Source organism: Equus asinus, unplaced genomic scaffold, assembly GCF_041296235.1.
Source record: "Equus asinus isolate D_3611 breed Donkey unplaced genomic scaffold, EquAss-T2T_v2 contig_407, whole genome shotgun sequence".
Lineage (NCBI taxonomy): Eukaryota > Metazoa > Chordata > Mammalia > Perissodactyla > Equidae > Equus > Equus asinus.
Genome location: NW_027225080.1, coordinates 68,165 through 89,827, shown reverse-complemented (window position 1 = coordinate 89,827; position 21,663 = coordinate 68,165).

Below are 21,663 nucleotides of genomic sequence, written 5' to 3'. Positions count from 1 at the left end.
TGCTTAAAGATTGCCACCTGAGCTAGCCTCTGTTGCCCATCTTCGTCCGTTTCAGAGGGTGGATTTCTCAGTGTTGCCTTTTCGCCAGCTCCCCACGCCCTTGTGTGTTTCTTTTGCTTAAAGATTGTCACCTGAGCTAGGCACTGTTGCCCTGCTTCCTCAGTTTCAGAGGGTACCTTTTTCAGGGTTGCTTTTTGACCGGGTCTCCTCGCCATTGTATTTTTTTATTTTATTTTTTTTGCTTAAAGATTGCCACCTGAGCTAGCCTCTGTTGCGCTTCTTTCTCAGTTCTAGAGGGTAGATTTCTCCGTGTTGCTTTTTCCCCAGGTCTCCACGCACTTCCTTTTATTTTTCCTTAAAAATTGCCACCTGAGCTAGCCTCTGTTGTCCATCTTCGTCGGTTTCAGAGGGTAGATTTCTCACTGTTGCTTTTTTGCCAGGTCTGCACGCCCTTGTGTTTTTTTCCTGCTTAAAGGTTGCAACCTGAGCTAGCTTCTTTTGCCCATGTTCCTCAGTTTCAGAGGGTGGATTTCTCAGTGTTGCCTTTTCCCCAGCTCCCCACGCCCTTGTGTGTTTCTTTTGCTTAAAGATTGCCACCTGAAGCCAGCCTCTCTTGCCCATCTTCCTCAGTTTCAGAGGGTAGATATTTCAGGGTTGCTTTTTCCCCAGGTCTCCACGCCTTTGGGTTTTGTTTTTGCTTAACGAGTGCCACCTGAGCTAGCCTCTCTTGCCCATGTTCCTCAGTTTCAGAGGGTAGATATTTCAGGGTTGCTTTGTCCCCAGGGCTCCACGCCTTTGTGCTTTGTTTTTGCTTAAGGATTGCCACCTGAGGTAGCCTCTCTTGCCCATCTTCCTCAGTTTCAGAGGGTGGATTTCTCCGTGTTGCTTTTTCCCCAGGTCTCCACGCCCTTGTGTGTTTCTTTTGCTTAAAGATTGCCACCTGAGCTAGCCTCTGTTGCCCATCTTCGTCCGTTTCAGAGGGTGGATTTCTCAGTGTTGCCTTTTCGCCAGCTCCCCACGCCCTTGTGTGTTTCTTTTGCTTAAAGATTGTCACCTGAGCTAGGCACTGTTGCCCTGCTTCCTCAGTTTCAGAGGGTACCTTTTTCAGGGTTGCTTTTTGACCGGGTCTCCTCGCCATTGTATTTTTTTATTTTATTTTTTTTGCTTAAAGATTGCCACCTGAGCTAGCCTCTGTTGCGCTTCTTTCTCAGTTCTAGAGGGTAGATTTCTCCGTGTTGCTTTTTCCCCAGGTCTCCACGCACTTCCTTTTATTTTTCCTTAAAAATTGCCACCTGAGCTAGCCTCTGTTGTCCATCTTCGTCGGTTTCAGAGGGTAGATTTCTCACTGTTGCTTTTTTGCCAGGTCTGCACGCCCTTGTGTTTTTTTTCTGCTTAAAGGTTGCAACCTGAGCTAGCTTCTTTTGCCCATGTTCCTCAGTTTCAGAGGGTGGATTTCTCCGTGTTGCTTTTTCCCCAGGCCTCCACGCCCTTGTGTGTTTCTTTTGCTTAACGATTGCCACCTGAGCTAGCCTCTGTTGCCCATCTTCGTCCGTTTCAGAGGGTGGATTTCTCAGTGTTGCCTTTTCCCCAGCTCCCCACGCCCTTGTGTGTTTCTTTTGCTTAAAGATTGCCACCTGAAGCCAGCCTCTCTTGCCCATCTTCCTCAGTTTCAGAGGGTAGATATTTCAGGGTTGCTTTTTCCCCAGGTCTCCACGCCTTTGGGTTTTGTTTTTGCTTAACGAGTGCCACCTGAGCTAGCCTCTCTTGCCCATGTTCCTCAGTTTCAGAGGGTAGATATTTCAGGGTTGCTTTGTCCCCAGGGCTCCACGCCTTTGTGCTTTGTTTTTGCTTAAGGATTGCCACCTGAGGTAGCCTCTCTTGCCCATCTTCCTCAGTTTCAGAGGGTGGATTTCTCCGTGTTGCTTTTTCCCCAGGTCTCCACGCCCTTGTGTGTTTCTTTTGCTTAAAGATTGCCACCTGAGCTAGCCTCTGTTGCCCATCTTCGTCCGTTTCAGAGGGTGGATTTCTCAGTGTTGCCTTTTCGCCAGCTCCCCACGCCCTTGTGTGTTTCTTTTGCTTAAAGATTGTCACCTGAGCTAGGCACTGTTGCCCTGCTTCCTCAGTTTCAGAGGGTACCTTTTTCAGGGTTGCTTTTTGACCGGGTCTCCTCGCCATTGTATTTTTTTATTTTATTTTTTTTGCTTAAAGATTGCCACCTGAGCTAGCCTCTGTTGCGCTTCTTTCTCAGTTCTAGAGGGTAGATTTCTCCGTGTTGCTTTTTCCCCAGGTCTCCACGCACTTCCTTTTATTTTTCCTTAAAAATTGCCACCTGAGCTAGCCTCTGTTGTCCATCTTCGTCGGTTTCAGAGGGTAGATTTCTCACTGTTGCTTTTTTGCCAGGTCTGCACGCCCTTGTGTTTTTTTTCTGCTTAAAGGTTGCAACCTGAGCTAGCTTCTTTTGCCCATGTTCCTCAGTTTCAGAGGGTGGATTTCTCCGTGTTGCTTTTTCCCCAGGCCTCCACGCCCTTGTGTGTTTCTTTTGCTTAACGATTGCCACCTGAGCTAGCCTCTGTTGCCCATCTTCGTCCGTTTCAGAGGGTGGATTTCTCAGTGTTGCCTTTTCCCCAGCTCCCCACGCCCTTGTGTGTTTCTTTTGCTTAAAGATTGCCACCTGAAGCCAGCCTCTCTTGCCCATCTTCCTCAGTTTCAGAGGGTAGATATTTCAGGGTTGCTTTTTCCCCAGGTCTCCACGCCTTTGGGTTTTGTTTTTGCTTAACGAGTGCCACCTGAGCTAGCCTCTCTTGCCCATGTTCCTCAGTTTCAGAGGGTAGATATTTCAGGGTTGCTTTGTCCCCAGGGCTCCACGCCTTTGTGCTTTGTTTTTGCTTAAGGATTGCCACCTGAGGTAGCCTCTCTTGCCCATCTTCCTCAGTTTCAGAGGGTGGATTTCTCCGTGTTGCTTTTTCCCCAGGTCTCCACGCCCTTGTGTGTTTCTTTTGCTTAAAGATTGCCACCTGAGCTAGCCTCTGTTGCCCATCTTCGTCCGTTTCAGAGGGTGGATTTCTCAGTGTTGCCTTTTCGCCAGCTCCCCACGCCCTTGTGTGTTTCTTTTGCTTAAAGATTGTCACCTGAGCTAGGCACTGTTGCCCTGCTTCCTCAGTTTCAGAGGGTACCTTTTTCAGGGTTGCTTTTTGACCGGGTCTCCTCGCCATTGTATTTTTTTATTTTATTTTTTTTGCTTAAAGATTGCCACCTGAGCTAGCCTCTGTTGCGCTTCTTTCTCAGTTCTAGAGGGTAGATTTCTCCGTGTTGCTTTTTCCCCAGGTCTCCACGCACTTCCTTTTATTTTTCCTTAAAAATTGCCACCTGAGCTAGCCTCTGTTGTCCATCTTCGTCGGTTTCAGAGGGTAGATTTCTCACTGTTGCTTTTTTGCCAGGTCTGCACGCCCTTGTGTTTTTTTTCTGCTTAAAGGTTGCAACCTGAGCTAGCTTCTTTTGCCCATGTTCCTCAGTTTCAGAGGGTGGATTTCTCCGTGTTGCTTTTTCCCCAGGCCTCCACGCCCTTGTGTGTTTCTTTTGCTTAACGATTGCCACCTGAGCTAGCCTCTGTTGCCCATCTTCGTCCGTTTCAGAGGGTGGATTTCTCAGTGTTGCCTTTTCCCCAGCTCCCCACGCCCTTGTGTGTTTCTTTTGCTTAAAGATTGCCACCTGAAGCCAGCCTCTCTTGCCCATCTTCCTCAGTTTCAGAGGGTAGATATTTCAGGGTTGCTTTTTCCCCAGGTCTCCACGCCTTTGGGTTTTGTTTTTGCTTAACGAGTGCCACCTGAGCTAGCCTCTCTTGCCCATGTTCCTCAGTTTCAGAGGGTAGATATTTCAGGGTTGCTTTGTCCCCAGGGCTCCACGCCTTTGTGCTTTGTTTTTGCTTAAGGATTGCCACCTGAGGTAGCCTCTCTTGCCCATCTTCCTCAGTTTCAGAGGGTGGATTTCTCCGTGTTGCTTTTTCCCCAGGTCTCCACGCCCTTGTGTGTTTCTTTTGCTTAAAGATTGCCACCTGAGCTAGCCTCTGTTGCCCATCTTCGTCCGTTTCAGAGGGTGGATTTCTCAGTGTTGCCTTTTCCCCAGCTCCCCACGCCCTTGTGTGTTTCTTTTGCTTAAAGATTGCCACCTGAAGCCAGCCTCTCTTGCCCATCTTCCTCAGTTTCAGAGGGTAGATATTTCAGGGTTGCTTTTTCCCCAGGTCTCCACGCCTTTGGGTTTTGTTTTTGCTTAACGATTGCCACCTGAGCTAGCCTCTCTTGCCCATCTTCCTGAGTTTCAGAGGGTCGATATCTCCGTGTTGCTGTTTCCCCAGGTCTCCACGCCCTTGTGTGTTTCTTTTGCTTAAAGATTGCCACCTGAGCTAGCCTCTGTTGCCCATCTTCGTCCGTTTCAGAGGGTGGATTTCTCAGTGTTGCCTTTTCGCCAGCTCCCCACGCCCTTGTGTGTTTCTTTTGCTTAAAGATTGTCACCTGAGCTAGGCACTGTTGCCCTGCTTCCTCAGTTTCAGAGGGTACCTTTTTCAGGGTTGCTTTTTGACCGGGTCTCCTCGCCATTGTATTTTTTTATCTTATTTTTTTTGCTTAAAGATTGCCACCTGAGCTAGCCTCTGTTGCGCTTCTTTCTCAGTTCTAGAGGGTAGATTTCTCCGTGTTGCTTTTTCCCCAGGTCTCCACGCACTTCCTTTTATTTTTCCTTAAAAATTGCCACCTGAGCTAGCCTCTGTTGTCCATCTTCGTCGGTTTCAGAGGGTAGATTTCTCACTGTTGCTTTTTTGCCAGGTCTGCACGCCCTTGTGTTTTTTTTCTGCTTAAAGGTTGCAACCTGAGCTAGCTTCTTTTGCCCATGTCCCTCAGTTTCAGAGGGTGGATTTCTCCGTGTTGCTTTTTCCCCAGGTCTCCACGCCCTTGTGTGTTTCTTTTGCTTAAAGATTGCCACCTGAAGCCAGCCTCTCTTGCCCATCTTCCTCAGTTTCAGAGGGTAGATATTTCAGGGTTGCTTTTTCCCCAGGTCTCCACGCCCTTGTGTGTTTCTTTTGCTTAAAGATTGTCACCTGAGCTAGGCACTGTTGCCCTGCTTCCTCAGTTTCAGAGGGTACCTTTTTCAGGGTTGCTTTTTGACCGGGTCTCCTCGCCATTGTATTTTTTTATCTTATTTTTTTTGCTTAAAGATTGCCACCTGAGCTAGCCTCTGTTGCGCTTCTTTCTCAGTTCTAGAGGGTAGATTTCTCCGTGTTGCTTTTTCCCCAGGTCTCCACGCACTTCCTTTTATTTTTCCTTAAAAATTGCCACCTGAGCTAGCCTCTGTTGTCCATCTTCGTCGGTTTCAGAGGGTAGATTTCTCACTGTTGCTTTTTTGCCAGGTCTGCACGCCCTTGTGTTTTTTTTCTGCTTAAAGGTTGCAACCTGAGCTAGCTTCTTTTGCCCATGTCCCTCAGTTTCAGAGGGTGGATTTCTCCGTGTTGCTTTTTCCCCAGGCCTCCACGCCCTTGTGTGTTTCTTTTGCTTAAAGATTGCCACCTGAAGCCAGCCTCTCTTGCCCATCTTCCTCAGTTTCAGAGGGTAGATATTTCAGGGTTGCTTTTTCCCCAGGTCTCCACGCCTTTGTGTTTTGTTTTTGCTTAACGAGTGCCACCTGAGCTAGCCTCTCTTGCCCATGTTCCTCAGTTTCAGAGGGTAGATATTTCAGGGTTGCTTTGTCCCCAGGGCTCCACGCCTTTGTGCTTTGTTTTTGCTTAAGGATTGCCACCTGAGGTAGCCTCTCTTGCCCATCTTCCTCAGTTTCAGAGGGTGGATTTCTCCGTGTTGCTTTTTCCCCAGGTCTCCACGCCCTTGTGTGTTTCTTTTGCTTAAAGATTGCCACCTGAGCTAGCCTCTGTTGCCCATCTTCGTCCGTTTCAGAGGGTGGATTTCTCAGTGTTGCCTTTTCGCCAGCTCCCCACGCCCTTGTGTGTTTCTTTTGCTTAAAGATTGTCACCTGAGCTAGGCACTGTTGCCCTGCTTCCTCAGTTTCAGAGGGTACCTTTTTCAGGGTTGCTTTTTGACCGGGTCTCCTCGCCATTGTATTTTTTTATTTTATTTTTTTTGCTTAAAGATTGCCACCTGAGCTAGCCTCTGTTGCGCTTCTTTCTCAGTTCTAGAGGGTAGATTTCTCCGTGTTGCTTTTTCCCCAGGTCTCCACGCACTTCCTTTTATTTTTCCTTAAAAATTGCCACCTGAGCTAGCCTCTGTTGTCCATCTTCGTCGGTTTCAGAGGGTAGATTTCTCACTGTTGCTTTTTTGCCAGGTCTGCACGCCCTTGTGTTTTTTTTCTGCTTAAAGGTTGCAACCTGAGCTAGCTTCTTTCGCCCATGTTCGTCAGTTTCAGAGGGTGGATTTCTCCGTGTTGCTTTTTCCCCAGGCCTCCACGCCCTTGTGTGTTTCTTTTGCTTAACGATTGCCACCTGAGCTAGCCTCTGTTGCCCATCTTCGTCCGTTTCAGAGGGTGGATTTCTCAGTGTTGCCTTTTCCCCAGCTCCCCACGCCCTTGTGTGTTTCTTTTGCTTAAAGATTGCCACCTGAAGCCAGCCTCTCTTGCCCATCTTCCTCAGTTTCAGAGGGTAGATATTTCAGGGTTGCTTTTTCCCCAGGTCTCCACGCCTTTGGGTTTTGTTTTTGCTTAACGATTGCCACCTGAGCTAGCCTCTCTTGCCCATCTTCCTGAGTTTCAGAGGGTCGATATCTCCGTGTTGCTGTTTCCCCAGGTCTCCACGCCCTTGTGTGTTTCTTTTGCTTAACGTTTGCCACCTGAAGCCAGCCTCTCTTGCCCATCTTCCTCAGTTTCAGAGGGTAGATATTTCAGGGTTGCTTTTTCCCCAGGTCTCCACTCCTTTGGGTTTTGTTTTTGCTTAACGAGTGCCACCTGAGCTAGCCTCTCTTGCCCATGTTCCTCAGTTTCAGAGGGTAGATATTTCAGGGTTGCTTTGTCCCCAGGGCTCCACGCCTTTGTGCTTTGTTTTTGCTTAAGGATTGCCACCTGAGGTAGCCTCTCTTGCCCATCTTCCTCAGTTTCAGAGGGTGGATTTCTCCGTGTTGCTTTTTCCCCAGGTCTCCACGCCCTTGTGTGTTTCTTTTGCTTAAAGATTGCCACCTGAGCTAGCCTCTGTTGCCCATCTTCGTCCGTTTCAGAGGGTGGATTTCTCAGTGTTGCCTTTTCGCCAGCTCCCCACGCCCTTGTGTGTTTCTTTTGCTTAAAGATTGTCACCTGAGCTAGGCACTGTTGCCCTGCTTCCTCAGTTTCAGAGGGTACCTTTTTCAGGGTTGCTTTTTGACCGGGTCTCCTCGCCATTGTATTTTTTTATCTTATTTTTTTTGCTTAAAGATTGCCACCTGAGCTAGCCTCTGTTGCGCTTCTTTCTCAGTTCTAGAGGGTAGATTTCTCCGTGTTGCTTTTTCCCCAGGTCTCCACGCACTTCCTTTTATTTTTCCTTAAAAATTGCCACCTGAGCTAGCCTCTGTTGTCCATCTTCGTCGGTTTCAGAGGGTAGATTTCTCACTGTTGCTTTTTTGCCAGGTCTGCACGCCCTTGTGTTTTTTTTCTGCTTAAAGGTTGCAACCTGAGCTAGCTTCTTTTGCCCATGTCCCTCAGTTTCAGAGGGTGGATTTCTCCGTGTTGCTTTTTCCCCAGGCCTCCACGCCCTTGTGTGTTTCTTTTGCTTAACGATTGCCACCTGAGCTAGCCTCTGTTGCCCATCTTCGTCCGTTTCACAGGGTGGATTTCTCAGTGTTGCCTTTTCCCCAGCTCCCCACGCCCTTGTGTGTTTCTTTTGCTTAAAGATTGCCACCTGAAGCCAGCCTCTCTTGCCCATCTTCCTCAGTTTCAGAGGGTAGATATTTCAGGGTTGCTTTTTCCCCAGGTCTCCACGCCTTTGGGTTTTGTTTTTGCTTAACGAGTGCCACCTGAGCTAGCCTCTCTTGCCCATGTTCCTCAGTTTCAGAGGGTAGATATTTCAGGGTTGCTTTGTCCCCAGGGCTCCACGCCTTTGTGCTTTGTTTTTGCTTAAGGATTGCCACCTGAGGTAGCCTCTCTTGCCCATCTTCCTCAGTTTCAGAGGGTGGATTTCTCCGTGTTGCTTTTTCCCCAGGTCTCCACGCCCTTGTGTGTTTCTTTTGCTTAAAGATTGCCACCTGAGCTAGCCTCTGTTGCCCATCTTCGTCCGTTTCAGAGGGTGGATTTCTCAGTGTTGCCTTTTCGCCAGCTCCCCACGCCCTTGTGTGTTTCTTTTGCTTAAAGATTGTCACCTGAGCTAGGCACTGTTGCCCTGCTTCCTCAGTTTCAGAGGGTACCTTTTTCAGGGTTGCTTTTTGACCGGGTCTCCTCGCCATTGTATTTTTTTATTTTATTTTTTTTGCTTAAAGATTGCCACCTGAGCTAGCCTCTGTTGCGCTTCTTTCTCAGTTCTAGAGGGTAGATTTCTCCGTGTTGCTTTTTCCCCAGGTCTCCACGCACTTCCTTTTATTTTTCCTTAAAAATTGCCACCTGAGCTAGCCTCTGTTGTCCATCTTCGTCGGTTTCAGAGGGTAGATTTCTCACTGTTGCTTTTTTGCCAGGTCTGCACGCCCTTGTGTTTTTTTTCTGCTTAAAGGTTGCAACCTGAGCTAGCTTCTTTTGCCCATGTTCCTCAGTTTCAGAGGGTGGATTTCTCAGTGTTGCCTTTTCCCCAGCTCCCCACGCCCTTGTGTGTTTCTTTTGCTTAAAGATTGCCACCTGAAGCCAGCCTCTCTTGCCCATCTTCCTCAGTTTCAGAGGGTAGATATTTCAGGGTTGCTTTTTCCCCAGGTCTCCACGCCTTTGGGTTTTGTTTTTGCTTAACGAGTGCCACCTGAGCTAGCCTCTCTTGCCCATGTTCCTCAGTTTCAGAGGGTAGATATTTCAGGGTTGCTTTGTCCCCAGGGCTCCACGCCTTTGTGCTTTGTTTTTGCTTAAGGATTGCCACCTGAGGTAGCCTCTCTTGCCCATCTTCCTCAGTTTCAGAGGGTGGATTTCTCCGTGTTGCTTTTTCCCCAGGTCTCCACGCCCTTGTGTGTTTCTTTTGCTTAAAGATTGCCACCTGAGCTAGCCTCTGTTGCCCATCTTCGTCCGTTTCAGAGGGTGGATTTCTCAGTGTTGCCTTTTCGCCAGCTCCCCACGCCCTTGTGTGTTTCTTTTGCTTAAAGATTGTCACCTGAGCTAGGCACTGTTGCCCTGCTTCCTCAGTTTCAGAGGGTACCTTTTTCAGGGTTGCTTTTTGACCGGGTCTCCTCGCCATTGTATTTTTTTATTTTATTTTTTTTGCTTAAAGATTGCCACCTGAGCTAGCCTCTGTTGCGCTTCTTTCTCAGTTCTAGAGGGTAGATTTCTCCGTGTTGCTTTTTCCCCAGGTCTCCACGCACTTCCTTTTATTTTTCCTTAAAAATTGCCACCTGAGCTAGCCTCTGTTGTCCATCTTCGTCGGTTTCAGAGGGTAGATTTCTCACTGTTGCTTTTTTGCCAGGTCTGCACGCCCTTGTGTTTTTTTTCTGCTTAAAGGTTGCAACCTGAGCTAGCTTCTTTTGCCCATGTTCCTCAGTTTCAGAGGGTGGATTTCTCAGTGTTGCCTTTTCCCCAGCTCCCCACGCCCTTGTGTGTTTCTTTTGCTTAAAGATTGCCACCTGAAGCCAGCCTCTCTTGCCCATCTTCCTCAGTTTCAGAGGGTAGATATTTCAGGGTTGCTTTTTCCCCAGGTCTCCACGCCTTTGGGTTTTGTTTTTGCTTAACGAGTGCCACCTGAGCTAGCCTCTCTTGCCCATGTTCCTCAGTTTCAGAGGGTAGATATTTCAGGGTTGCTTTGTCCCCAGGGCTCCACGCCTTTGTGCTTTGTTTTTGCTTAAGGATTGCCACCTGAGGTAGCCTCTCTTGCCCATCTTCCTCAGTTTCAGAGGGTGGATTTCTCCGTGTTGCTTTTTCCCCAGGTCTCCACGCCCTTGTGTGTTTCTTTTGCTTAAAGATTGCCACCTGAGCTAGCCTCTGTTGCCCATCTTCGTCCGTTTCAGAGGGTGGATTTCTCAGTGTTGCCTTTTCGCCAGCTCCCCACGCCCTTGTGTGTTTCTTTTGCTTAAAGATTGTCACCTGAGCTAGGCACTGTTGCCCTGCTTCCTCAGTTTCAGAGGGTACCTTTTTCAGGGTTGCTTTTTGACCGGGTCTCCTCGCCATTGTATTTTTTTATTTTATTTTTTTTGCTTAAAGATTGCCACCTGAGCTAGCCTCTGTTGCGCTTCTTTCTCAGTTCTAGAGGGTAGATTTCTCCGTGTTGCTTTTTCCCCAGGTCTCCACGCACTTCCTTTTATTTTTCCTTAAAAATTGCCACCTGAGCTAGCCTCTGTTGTCCATCTTCGTCGGTTTCAGAGGGTAGATTTCTCACTGTTGCTTTTTTGCCAGGTCTGCACGCCCTTGTGTTTTTTTTCTGCTTAAAGGTTGCAACCTGAGCTAGCTTCTTTTGCCCATGTTCCTCAGTTTCAGAGGGTGGATTTCTCAGTGTTGCCTTTTCCCCAGCTCCCCACGCCCTTGTGTGTTTCTTTTGCTTAAAGATTGCCACCTGAAGCCAGCCTCTCTTGCCCATCTTCCTCAGTTTCAGAGGGTAGATATTTCAGGGTTGCTTTTTCCCCAGGTCTCCACGCCTTTGGGTTTTGTTTTTGCTTAACGAGTGCCACCTGAGCTAGCCTCTCTTGCCCATGTTCCTCAGTTTCAGAGGGTAGATATTTCAGGGTTGCTTTGTCCCCAGGGCTCCACGCCTTTGTGCTTTGTTTTTGCTTAAGGATTGCCACCTGAGGTAGCCTCTCTTGCCCATCTTCCTCAGTTTCAGAGGGTGGATTTCTCCGTGTTGCTTTTTCCCCAGGTCTCCACGCCCTTGTGTGTTTCTTTTGCTTAAAGATTGCCACCTGAGCTAGCCTCTGTTGCCCATCTTCGTCCGTTTCAGAGGGTGGATTTCTCAGTGTTGCCTTTTCGCCAGCTCCCCACGCCCTTGTGTGTTTCTTTTGCTTAAAGATTGTCACCTGAGCTAGGCACTGTTGCCCTGCTTCCTCAGTTTCAGAGGGTACCTTTTTCAGGGTTGCTTTTTGACCGGGTCTCCTCGCCATTGTATTTTTTTATCTTATTTTTTTTGCTTAAAGATTGCCACCTGAGCTAGCCTCTGTTGCGCTTCTTTCTCAGTTCTAGAGGGTAGATTTCTCCGTGTTGCTTTTTCCCCAGGTCTCCACGCACTTCCTTTTATTTTTCCTTAAAAATTGCCACCTGAGCTAGCCTCTGTTGTCCATCTTCGTCGGTTTCAGAGGGTAGATTTCTCACTGTTGCTTTTTTGCCAGGTCTGCACGCCCTTGTGTTTTTTTTCTGCTTAAAGGTTGCAACCTGAGCTAGCTTCTTTTGCCCATGTTCCTCAGTTTCAGAGGGTGGATTTCTCAGTGTTGCCTTTTCCCCAGCTCCCCACGCCCTTGTGTGTTTCTTTTGCTTAAAGATTGCCACCTGAAGCCAGCCTCTCTTGCCCATCTTCCTCAGTTTCAGAGGGTAGATATTTCAGGGTTGCTTTTTCCCCAGGTCTCCACGCCTTTGGGTTTTGTTTTTGCTTAACGAGTGCCACCTGAGCTAGCCTCTCTTGCCCATGTTCCTCAGTTTCAGAGGGTAGATATTTCAGGGTTGCTTTGTCCCCAGGGCTCCACGCCTTTGTGCTTTGTTTTTGCTTAAGGATTGCCACGTGAGGTAGCCTCTCTTGCCCATCTTCCTCAGTTTCAGAGGGTGGATTTCTCCGTGTTGCTTTTTCCCCAGGTCTCCACGCCCTTGTGTGTTTCTTTTGCTTAAAGATTGCCACCTGAGCTAGCCTCTGTTGCCCATCTTCGTCCGTTTCAGAGGGTGGATTTCTCAGTGTTGCCTTTTCGCCAGCTCCCCACGCCCTTGTGTGTTTCTTTTGCTTAAAGATTGTCACCTGAGCTAGGCACTGTTGCCCTGCTTCCTCAGTTTCAGAGGGTACCTTTTTCAGGGTTGCTTTTTGACCGGGTCTCCTCGCCATTGTATTTTTTTATTTTATTTTTTTTGCTTAAAGATTGCCACCTGAGCTAGCCTCTGTTGCGCTTCTTTCTCAGTTCTAGAGGGTAGATTTCTCCGTGTTGCTTTTTCCCCAGGTCTCCACGCACTTCCTTTTATTTTTCCTTAAAAATTGCCACCTGAGCTAGCCTCTGTTGTCCATCTTCGTCGGTTTCAGAGGGTAGATTTCTCACTGTTGCTTTTTTGCCAGGTCTGCACGCCCTTGTGTTTTTTTTCTGCTTAAAGGTTGCAACCTGAGCTAGCTTCTTTTGCCCATGTTCCTCAGTTTCAGAGGGTGGATTTCTCAGTGTTGCCTTTTCCCCAGCTCCCCACGCCCTTGTGTGTTTCTTTTGCTTAAAGATTGCCACCTGAAGCCAGCCTCTCTTGCCCATCTTCCTCAGTTTCAGAGGGTAGATATTTCAGGGTTGCTTTTTCCCCAGGTCTCCACGCCTTTGGGTTTTGTTTTTGCTTAACGAGTGCCACCTGAGCTAGCCTCTCTTGCCCATGTTCCTCAGTTTCAGAGGGTAGATATTTCAGGGTTGCTTTGTCCCCAGGGCTCCACGCCTTTGTGCTTTGTTTTTGCTTAAGGATTGCCACGTGAGGTAGCCTCTCTTGCCCATCTTCCTCAGTTTCAGAGGGTGGATTTCTCCGTGTTGCTTTTTCCCCAGGTCTCCACGCCCTTGTGTGTTTCTTTTGCTTAAAGATTGCCACCTGAGCTAGCCTCTGTTGCCCATCTTCGTCCGTTTCAGAGGGTGGATTTCTCAGTGTTGCCTTTTCGCCAGCTCCCCACGCCCTTGTGTGTTTCTTTTGCTTAAAGATTGTCACCTGAGCTAGGCACTGTTGCCCTGCTTCCTCAGTTTCAGAGGGTACCTTTTTCAGGGTTGCTTTTTGACCGGGTCTCCTCGCCATTGTATTTTTTTATTTTATTTTTTTTGCTTAAAGATTGCCACCTGAGCTAGCCTCTGTTGCGCTTCTTTCTCAGTTCTAGAGGGTAGATTTCTCCGTGTTGCTTTTTCCCCAGGTCTCCACGCACTTCCTTTTATTTTTCCTTAAAAATTGCCACCTGAGCTAGCCTCTGTTGTCCATCTTCGTCGGTTTCAGAGGGTAGATTTCTCACTGTTGCTTTTTTGCCAGGTCTGCACGCCCTTGTGTTTTTTTTCTGCTTAAAGGTTGCAACCTGAGCTAGCTTCTTTTGCCCATGTTCCTCAGTTTCAGAGGGTGGATTTCTCCGTGTTGCTTTTTCCCCAGGCCTCCACGCCCTTGTGTGTTTCTTTTGCTTAACGATTGCCACCTGAGCTAGCCTCTGTTGCCCATCTTCGTCCGTTTCAGAGGGTGGATTTCTCAGTGTTGCCTTTTCCCCAGCTCCCCACGCCCTTGTGTGTTTCTTTTGCTTAAAGATTGCCACCTGAAGCCAGCCTCTCTTGCCCATCTTCCTCAGTTTCAGAGGGTAGATATTTCAGGGTTGCTTTTTCCCCAGGTCTCCACGCCTTTGGGTTTTGTTTTTGCTTAACGAGTGCCACCTGAGCTAGCCTCTCTTGCCCATGTTCCTCAGTTTCAGAGGGTAGATATTTCAGGGTTGCTTTGTCCCCAGGGCTCCACGCCTTTGTGCTTTGTTTTTGCTTAAGGATTGCCACCTGAGGTAGCCTCTCTTGCCCATCTTCCTCAGTTTCAGAGGGTGGATTTCTCCGTGTTGCTTTTTCCCCAGGTCTCCACGCCCTTGTGTGTTTCTTTTGCTTAAAGATTGCCACCTGAGCTAGCCTCTGTTGCCCATCTTCGTCCGTTTCAGAGGGTGGATTTCTCAGTGTTGCCTTTTCGCCAGCTCCCCACGCCCTTGTGTGTTTCTTTTGCTTAAAGATTGTCACCTGAGCTAGGCACTGTTGCCCTGCTTCCTCAGTTTCAGAGGGTACCTTTTTCAGGGTTGCTTTTTGACCGGGTCTCCTCGCCATTGTATTTTTTTATCTTATTTTTTTTGCTTAAAGATTGCCACCTGAGCTAGCCTCTGTTGCGCTTCTTTCTCAGTTCTAGAGGGTAGATTTCTCCGTGTTGCTTTTTCCCCAGGTCTCCACGCACTTCCTTTTATTTTTCCTTAAAAATTGCCACCTGAGCTAGCCTCTGTTGTCCATCTTCGTCGGTTTCAGAGGGTAGATTTCTCACTGTTGCTTTTTTGCCAGGTCTGCACGCCCTTGTGTTTTTTTTCTGCTTAAAGGTTGCAACCTGAGCTAGCTTCTTTTGCCCATGTTCCTCAGTTTCAGAGGGTGGATTTCTCAGTGTTGCCTTTTCCCCAGCTCCCCACGCCCTTGTGTGTTTCTTTTGCTTAAAGATTGCCACCTGAAGCCAGCCTCTCTTGCCCATCTTCCTCAGTTTCAGAGGGTAGATATTTCAGGGTTGCTTTTTCCCCAGGTCTCCACGCCTTTGGGTTTTGTTTTTGCTTAACGAGTGCCACCTGAGCTAGCCTCTCTTGCCCATGTTCCTCAGTTTCAGAGGGTAGATATTTCAGGGTTGCTTTGTCCCCAGGGCTCCACGCCTTTGTGCTTTGTTTTTGCTTAAGGATTGCCACCTGAGGTAGCCTCTCTTGCCCATCTTCCTCAGTTTCAGAGGGTGGATTTCTCCGTGTTGCTTTTTCCCCAGGTCTCCACGCCCTTGTGTGTTTCTTTTGCTTAAAGATTGCCACCTGAGCTAGCCTCTGTTGCCCATCTTCGTCCGTTTCAGAGGGTGGATTTCTCAGTGTTGCCTTTTCGCCAGCTCCCCACGCCCTTGTGTGTTTCTTTTGCTTAAAGATTGTCACCTGAGCTAGGCACTGTTGCCCTGCTTCCTCAGTTTCAGAGGGTACCTTTTTCAGGGTTGCTTTTTGACCGGGTCTCCTCGCCATTGTATTTTTTTATTTTATTTTTTTTGCTTAAAGATTGCCACCTGAGCTAGCCTCTGTTGCGCTTCTTTCTCAGTTCTAGAGGGTAGATTTCTCCGTGTTGCTTTTTCCCCAGGTCTCCACGCACTTCCTTTTATTTTTCCTTAAAAATTGCCACCTGAGCTAGCCTCTGTTGTCCATCTTCGTCGGTTTCAGAGGGTAGATTTCTCACTGTTGCTTTTTTGCCAGGTCTGCACGCCCTTGTGTTTTTTTTCTGCTTAAAGGTTGCAACCTGAGCTAGCTTCTTTTGCCCATGTTCCTCAGTTTCAGAGGGTGGATTTCTCCGTGTTGCTTTTTCCCCAGGCCTCCACGCCCTTGTGTGTTTCTTTTGCTTAACGATTGCCACCTGAGCTAGCCTCTGTTGCCCATCTTCGTCCGTTTCAGAGGGTGGATTTCTCAGTGTTGCCTTTTCCCCAGCTCCCCACGCCCTTGTGTGTTTCTTTTGCTTAAAGATTGCCACCTGAAGCCAGCCTCTCTTGCCCATCTTCCTCAGTTTCAGAGGGTAGATATTTCAGGGTTGCTTTTTCCCCAGGTCTCCACGCCTTTGGGTTTTGTTTTTGCTTAACGAGTGCCACCTGAGCTAGCCTCTCTTGCCCATGTTCCTCAGTTTCAGAGGGTAGATATTTCAGGGTTGCTTTGTCCCCAGGGCTCCACGCCTTTGTGCTTTGTTTTTGCTTAAGGATTGCCACCTGAGGTAGCCTCTCTTGCCCATCTTCCTCAGTTTCAGAGGGTGGATTTCTCCGTGTTGCTTTTTCCCCAGGTCTCCACGCCCTTGTGTGTTTCTTTTGCTTAAAGATTGCCACCTGAGCTAGCCTCTGTTGCCCATCTTCGTCCGTTTCAGAGGGTGGATTTCTCAGTGTTGCCTTTTCCCCAGCTCCCCACGCCCTTGTGTGTTTCTTTTGCTTAAAGATTGCCACCTGAAGCCAGCCTCTCTTGCCCATCTTCCTCAGTTTCAGAGGGTAGATATTTCAGGGTTGCTTTTTCCCCAGGTCTCCACGCCTTTGGGTTTTGTTTTTGCTTAACGATTGCCACCTGAGCTAGCCTCTCTTGCCCATCTTCCTGAGTTTCAGAGGGTCGATATCTCCGTGTTGCTGTTTCCCCAGGTCTCCACGCCCTTGTGTGTTTCTTTTGCTTAAAGATTGCCACCTGAGCTAGCCTCTGTTGCCCATCTTCGTCCGTTTCAGAGGGTGGATTTCTCAGTGTTGCCTTTTCGCCAGCTCCCCACGCCCTTGTGTGTTTCTTTTGCTTAAAGATTGTCACCTGAGCTAGGCACTGTTGCCCTGCTTCCTCAGTTTCAGAGGGTACCTTTTTCAGGGTTGCTTTTTGACCGGGTCTCCTCGCCATTGTATTTTTTTATCTTATTTTTTTTGCTTAAAGATTGCCACCTGAGCTAGCCTCTGTTGCGCTTCTTTCTCAGTTCTAGAGGGTAGATTTCTCCGTGTTGCTTTTTCCCCAGGTCTCCACGCACTTCCTTTTATTTTTCCTTAAAAATTGCCACCTGAGCTAGCCTCTGTTGTCCATCTTCGTCGGTTTCAGAGGGTAGATTTCTCACTGTTGCTTTTTTGCCAGGTCTGCACGCCCTTGTGTTTTTTTTCTGCTTAAAGGTTGCAACCTGAGCTAGCTTCTTTTGCCCATGTCCCTCAGTTTCAGAGGGTGGATTTCTCCGTGTTGCTTTTTCCCCAGGTCTCCACGCCCTTGTGTGTTTCTTTTGCTTAAAGATTGCCACCTGAAGCCAGCCTCTCTTGCCCATCTTCCTCAGTTTCAGAGGGTAGATATTTCAGGGTTGCTTTTTCCCCAGGTCTCCACGCCCTTGTGTGTTTCTTTTGCTTAAAGATTGTCACCTGAGCTAGGCACTGTTGCCCTGCTTCCTCAGTTTCAGAGGGTACCTTTTTCAGGGTTGCTTTTTGACCGGGTCTCCTCGCCATTGTATTTTTTTATCTTATTTTTTTTGCTTAAAGATTGCCACCTGAGCTAGCCTCTGTTGCGCTTCTTTCTCAGTTCTAGAGGGTAGATTTCTCCGTGTTGCTTTTTCCCCAGGTCTCCACGCACTTCCTTTTATTTTTCCTTAAAAATTGCCACCTGAGCTAGCCTCTGTTGTCCATCTTCGTCGGTTTCAGAGGGTAGATTTCTCACTGTTGCTTTTTTGCCAGGTCTGCACGCCCTTGTGTTTTTTTTCTGCTTAAAGGTTGCAACCTGAGCTAGCTTCTTTTGCCCATGTCCCTCAGTTTCAGAGGGTGGATTTCTCCGTGTTGCTTTTTCCCCAGGCCTCCACGCCCTTGTGTGTTTCTTTTGCTTAACGATTGCCACCTGAGCTAGCCTCTGTTGCCCATCTTCGTCCGTTTCAGAGGGTGGATTTCTCAGTGTTGCCTTTTCCCCAGCTCCCCACGCCCTTGTGTGTTTCTTTTGCTTAAAGATTGCCACCTGAAGCCAGCCTCTCTTGCCCATCTTCCTCAGTTTCAGAGGGTAGATATTTCAGGGTTGCTTTTTCCCCAGGTCTCCACGCCTTTGGGTTTTGTTTTTGCTTAACGATTGCCACCTGAGCTAGCCTCTCTTGCCCATCTTCCTGAGTTTCAGAGGGTCGATATCTCCGTGTTGCTGTTTCCCCAGGTCTCCACGCCCTTGTGTGTTTCTTTTGCTTAACGTTTGCCACCTGAAGCCAGCCTCTCTTGCCCATCTTCCTCAGTTTCAGAGGGTAGATATTTCAGGGTTGCTTTTTCCCCAGGTCTCCACGCCTTTGGGTTTTGTTTTTGCTTAACGAGTGCCACCTGAGCTAGCCTCTCTTGCCCATGTTCCTCAGTTTCAGAGGGTAGATATTTCAGGGTTGCTTTGTCCCCAGGGCTCCACGCCTTTGTGCTTTGTTTTTGCTTAAGGATTGCCACCTGAGGTAGCCTCTCTTGCCCATCTTCCTCAGTTTCAGAGGGTGGATTTCTCCGTGTTGCTTTTTCCCCAGGTCTCCACGCCCTTGTGTGTTTCTTTTGCTTAAAGATTGCCACCTGAGCTAGCCTCTGTTGCCCATCTTCGTCCGTTTCAGAGGGTGGATTTCTCAGTGTTGCCTTTTCGCCAGCTCCCCACGCCCTTGTGTGTTTCTTTTGCTTAAAGATTGTCACCTGAGCTAGGCACTGTTGCCCTGCTTCCTCAGTTTCAGAGGGTACCTTTTTCAGGGTTGCTTTTTGACAGGGTCTCCTCGCCATTGTATTTTTTTATCTTATTTTTTTTGCTTAAAGATTGCCACCTGAGCTAGCCTCTGTTGCGCTTCTTTCTCAGTTCTAGAGGGTAGATTTCTCCGTGTTGCTTTTTCCCCAGGTCTCCACGCACTTCCTTTTATTTTTCCTTAAAAATTGCCACCTGAGCTAGCCTCTGTTGTCCATCTTCGTCGGTTTCAGAGGGTAGATTTCTCACTGTTGCTTTTTTGCCAGGTCTGCACGCCCTTGTGTTTTTTTTCTGCTTAAAGGTTGCAACCTGAGCTAGCTTCTTTTGCCCATGTCCCTCAGTTTCAGAGGGTGGATTTCTCCGTGTTGCTTTTTCCCCAGGCCTCCACGCCCTTGTGTGTTTCTTTTGCTTAAAGATTGCCACCTGAAGCCAGCCTCTCTTGCCCATCTTCCTCAGTTTCAGAGGGTAGATATTTCAGGGTTGCTTTTTCCCCAGGTCTCCACGCCTTTGTGTTTTGTTTTTGCTTAACGAGTGCCACCTGAGCTAGCCTCTCTTGCCCATGTTCCTCAGTTTCAGAGGGTAGATATTTCAGGGTTGCTTTGTCCCCAGGGCTCCACGCCTTTGTGCTTTGTTTTTGCTTAAGGATTGCCACCTGAGGTAGCCTCTCTTGCCCATCTTCCTCAGTTTCAGAGGGTGGATTTCTCCGTGTTGCTTTTTCCCCAGGTCTCCACGCCCTTGTGTGTTTCTTTTGCTTAAAGATTGCCACCTGAGCTAGCCTCTGTTGCCCATCTTCGTCCGTTTCAGAGGGTGGATTTCTCAGTGTTGCCTTTTCGCCAGCTCCCCACGCCCTTGTGTGTTTCTTTTGCTTAAAGATTGTCACCTGAGCTAGGCACTGTTGCCCTGCTTCCTCAGTTTCAGAGGGTACCTTTTTCAGGGTTGCTTTTTGACCGGGTCTCCTCGCCATTGTATTTTTTTATTTTATTTTTTTTGCTTAAAGATTGCCACCTGAGCTAGCCTCTGTTGCGCTTCTTTCTCAGTTCTAGAGGGTAGATTTCTCCGTGTTGCTTTTTCCCCAGGTCTCCACGCACTTCCTTTTATTTTTCCTTAAAAATTGCCACCTGAGCTAGCCTCTGTTGTCCATCTTCGTCGGTTTCAGAGGGTAGATTTCTCACTGTTGCTTTTTTGCCAGGTCTGCACGCCCTTGTGTTTTTTTTCTGCTTAAAGGTTGCAACCTGAGCTAGCTTCTTTCGCCCATGTTCGTCAGTTTCAGAGGGTGGATTTCTCCGTGTTGCTTTTTCCCCAGGCCTCCACGCCCTTGTGTGTTTCTTTTGCTTAACGATTGCCACCTGAGCTAGCCTCTGTTGCCCATCTTCGTCCGTTTCAGAGGGTGGATTTCTCAGTGTTGCCTTTTCCCCAGCTCCCCACGCCCTTGTGTGTTTCTTTTGCTTAAAGATTGCCACCTGAAGCCAGCCTCTCTTGCCCATCTTCCTCAGTTTCAGAGGGTAGATATTTCAGGGTTGCTTTTTCCCCAGGTCTCCACGCCTTTGGGTTTTGTTTTTGCTTAACGAGTGCCACCTGAGCTAGCCTCTCTTGCCCATGTTCCTCAGTTTCAGAGGGTAGATATTTCAGGGTTGCTTTGTCCCCAGGGCTCCACGCCTTTGTGCTTTGTTTTTGCTTAAGGATTGCCACCTGAGGTAGCCTCTCTTGCCCATCTTCCTCAGTTTCAGAGGGTGGATTTCTCCGTGTTGCTTTTTCCCCAGGTCTCCACGCCCTTGTGTGTTTCTTTTGCTTAAAGATTGCCACCTGAGCTAGCCTCTGTTGCCCATCTTCGTCCGTTTCAGAGGGTGGATTTCTCAGTGTTGCCTTTTCCCCAGCTCCCCACGCCCTTGTGTGTTTCTTTTGCTTAAAGATTGCCACCTGAAGCCAGCCTCTCTTGCCCATCTTCCTCAGTTTCAGAGGGTAGATATTTCAGGGTTGCTTTTTCCCCAGGTCTCCACGCCTTTGGGTTTTGTTTTTGCTTAACGATTGCCACCTGAGCTAGCCTCTCTTGCCCATCTTCCTGAGTTTCAGAGGGTCGATATCTCCGTGTTGCTGTTTCCCCAGGTCTCCACGCCCTTGTGTGTTTCTTTTGCTTAAAGATTGCCACCTGAGCTAGCCTCTGTTGCCCATCTTCGTCCGTTTCAGAGGGTGGATTTCTCAGTGTTGCCTTTTCGCCAGCTCCCCACGCCCTTGTGTGTTTCTTTTGCTTAAAGATTGTCACCTGAGCTAGGCACTGTTGCCCTGCTTCCTCAGTTTCAGAGGGTACCTTTTTCAGGGTTGCTTTTTGACCGGGTCTCCTCGCCATTGTATTTTTTTATCTTATTTTTTTTGCTTAAAGATTGCCACCTGAGCTAGCCTCTGTTGCGCTTCTTTCTCAGTTCTAGAGGGTAGATTTCTCCGTGTTGCTTTTTCCCCAGGTCTCCACGCACTTCCTTTTATTTTTCCTTAAAAATTGCCACCTGAGCTAGCCTCTGTTGTCCATCTTCGTCGGTTTCAGAGGGTAGATTTCTCACTGTTGCTTTTTTGCCAGGTCTGCACGCCCTTGTGTTTTTTTTCTGCTTAAAGGTTGCAACCTGAGCTAGCTTCTTTTGCCCATGTCCCTCAGTTTCAGAGGGTGGATTTCTCCGTGTTGCTTTTTCCCCAGGTCTCCACGCCCTTGTGTGTTTCTTTTGCTTAAAGATTGCCACCTGAAGCCAGCCTCTCTTGCCCATCTTCCTCAGTTTCAGAGGGTAGATATTTCAGGGTTGCTTTTTCCCCAGGTCTCCACGCCCTTGTGTGTTTCTTTTGCTTAAAGATTGTCACCTGAGCTAGGCACTGTTGCCCTGCTTCCTCAGTTTCAGAGGGTACCTTTTTCAGGGTTGCTTTTTGACCGGGTCTCCTCGCCATTGTATTTTTTTATCTTATTTTTTTTGCTTAAAGATTGCCACCTGAGCTAGCCTCTGTTGCGCTTCTTTCTCAGTTCTAGAGGGTAGATTTCTCCGTGTTGCTTTTTCCCCAGGTCTCCACGCACTTCCTTTTATTTTTCCTTAAAAATTGCCACCTGAGCTAGCCTCTGTTGTCCATCTTCGTCGGTTTCAGAGGGTAGATTTCTCACTGTTGCTTTTTTGCCAGGTCTGCACGCCCTTGTGTTTTTTTTCTGCTTAAAGGTTGCAACCTGAGCTAGCTTCTTTTGCCCATGTCCCTCAGTTTCAGAGGGTGGATTTCTCCGTGTTGCTTTTTCCCCAGGCCTCCACGCCCTTGTGTGTTTCTTTTGCTTAACGATTGCCACCTGAGCTAGCCTCTGTTGCCCATCTTCGTCCGTTTCAGAGGGTGGATTTCTCAGTGTTGCCTTTTCCCCAGCTCCCCACGCCCTTGTGTGTTTCTTTTGCTTAAAGATTGCCACCTGAAGCCAGCCTCTCTTGCCCATCTTCCTCAGTTTCAGAGGGTAGATATTTCAGGGTTGCTTTTTCCCCAGGTCTCCACGC